This window comes from Pundamilia nyererei, unplaced genomic scaffold (genome assembly GCF_000239375.1).
Source record: "Pundamilia nyererei isolate P.nyererei 1_Seehausen unplaced genomic scaffold, PunNye1.0 scaffold00004, whole genome shotgun sequence".
NCBI lineage: Eukaryota > Metazoa > Chordata > Actinopteri > Cichliformes > Cichlidae > Pundamilia > Pundamilia nyererei.
This window is the reverse complement of record NW_005187405.1, coordinates 418,417-420,809: the sequence shown is the minus strand read 5'-3', so window position 1 is coordinate 420,809 and position 2,393 is coordinate 418,417. Positions and strand designations below refer to the sequence as shown.

The 2,393-nt window shown below is 44.2% G+C and overlaps 1 protein-coding gene across 1 annotated transcript in view; it reads right to left on the bottom strand.

Moving 5' to 3' along the window:
• lrrc8da (leucine rich repeat containing 8 VRAC subunit Da) overlaps nt 1–626 on the bottom strand; it is an 11,672-nt gene extending 11,046 nt beyond the window's left edge. The window contains exon 1 of the mRNA XM_005721003.2: nt 202–626. The gene's annotated coding sequence lies outside the window, so the exon portion shown is untranslated. The remainder of the gene's footprint in view (nt 1–201) is intronic.
• Nucleotides 627–2,393: the final 1,767 nt, after the last annotated feature.

The following is a 2,393-nucleotide window of genomic DNA, read 5'->3' as shown; positions in this document are numbered from 1 at the left end:
TTTTTTTGCCCGCTGTGCGGGATCAGGTGATTCACCCAGACGCGTGAGAAAAGAGAAGCAGCATGTGTCCCCGCGTTAAACATTCACATCAGCCTCTTATCTCCGTTAGTCAATAAACAACAGGTTGCGGGTTATTAAAGCGATTTATTTTTATCCCTTTAGTAATGTGTTGAAAAGATAACGAGAAGAAAATATACTTACTGCCAGCGAGGCGTTATCTCAATCCAATTACTTCTTCTTCACCCCGCATGCCACTTTTCGCTCCCCTCTCCAGGTGCGTCTTTAACCTAATTTCTCGGCCCCGTTTCAAAGCAAAGGGATGACGCTGCTCGCTCACGCAAACCTCCAGAAAACATTCGTTTGCAGCCCTGCGGTCTGTCGACGGGTAGCCCTCATACCTGAACCCGCCTGACTGCCCGGGGCCGTCCGTTTGTTACTAGACAGTAAGCGCAGCCTCACCTCCGGGTCACTACATTTCTAAGAAAAAACGACTGATCCAACATGGAGCTGCGCGAACCGCTGTTGCGCGTGCGATGGGCGCTTCTGATTGGAGGATAGCGTTCACGGCAACTTCCCGAATGCTCCACCCACCAGTTCGTCTCCTGGTGCTGCGTTCACTGTGGCGGTGGGGAAAACCGGAAAAGTCACAGACGGTCAACGGCCGGCCGCAGCACTGCCCGTACGAGTCCGCGTTACGGCCGTGCAAGTAGTACCACGACAGGGGTCGCGTGGAGTGTTTTTATAGCTGGTCTTAATTAAACGTCAACTCGGTAGGAGAAACATAAAAGTGGTATTTTCTACAAATAGTGTACACTTTCACTTAAGTTACAGTAAAAAGATAATTTAAACACACACACACACAAGGCAGGGGTACACTGTGTTACTGTGACTATGTATCAGATTCATTCCTGATTTCCAGCTCTTTCTGGATCTGGCTGGTGATGGGTGGAGGAAGTGTCTTTTCAGTAGCAATGCATACAGGTTTCAACCGGTCGAAGGCTGCTGGCAGCTGTGCTCACGCTACTTCTGTACTCTGAGAGGGGGGGGGGGCAGGAGGAGGCAGGAGAAGAAAGACATGAAAGAAAGACGACTCAGAGTACCGTACATGATGTGTGTAAAAGAAAAAAAAGAAGAAGAAGCGCAAAAGAGGAAGTGGTTCCTGACTTAAACACGTGTAGAAGAATTACAGTGATGCATATTTTTGTCTCTGTAGAAAGCAGGTAGAATCCATACAGTGGAGTATATCAAATGTATTATTTCTACAGTGGGGCCAAATGTTTACTCAGAGTAAGTAACACCATCTTGTGATGGCTGTGTTTGCACAAAGAGAAGTGAATGAAAAAAGAAAGCGGACTCACTTAACCTTCTGATCTCACAAAGTGCTGTTACACAACTCCCAGTCACTCCATGACCACCTTTATAACCATTCATATGGTTTAAATTTGGCCACTGCCCTCATGTCAAACCTCTTTTCGTTTAGGTGACTGTGGTGAGGATTATGGCCGGTGTGGTGAGGCTTACAAGTGGCATAAATTATTCAGCATGGATCTCCTTCTAAAGAATGCGCTGCACAACATCACACTCTTGCGTCAGCCTTTGCATTAATAATAAATATGAAATAACTGCACATGTATACAGGTGAGGTCCCTGTGTAGAAGTAGGAAAAATAAACATACATTCAGCTTCTTTTCAAGCCACAAAGCACCAACAAAGACAAACAAACAGACCTGTTTCTATGGCAGTTAATTTCCCCCACATGCACTGTAAACACACACAGCTCTCACCCACACACAAACACACACACGCACAGAGTGGAGAGGGAAATTCAGCCTTTGGTTAGTTTGACTAACTAATCTAATGCTGGCTATGTGCTGGGGGAGGGCTTGGTGGATGAATGCAATCAATAAAGATTTGTTGGGTATACTTAGAGAAGAAAATGTAGTAATGTGACAGTCATAAAGAATGATAATGTGGTGATGCAGTGGGAAAATGATGGATAACAACCTCTGAGGCCCTGAGGTAGTTGTTACTCTGTGTGCATCTGCATGTGTTTGAGACAAAGAAGCAGACTGAGCACATTACCATTTTTATGTCATTATGCTGTGATTTGTAACAATTTCTCCAAGTGGAATCTGCACAGAAACAGCTGGCCCATTCAAGGGTTTTCGCTATCAGTGATATTAAAAAGCATGAGTCAGGCAAACATTTCACTAGAAAGACAAAGATTATACTGAAAGACAAACAAAAAATATTTGAAAGGCTTGGGGGCACTTTTGGTCCATTGTAAAAGATTTGAATATAACAGAAGATCAGTGATTCCAGTAATTTGGTGAAACAGTATTTTATCTTGAGACACTGAATATTGAGCCAGACGTTTCTTGTTTGTTTTTTTA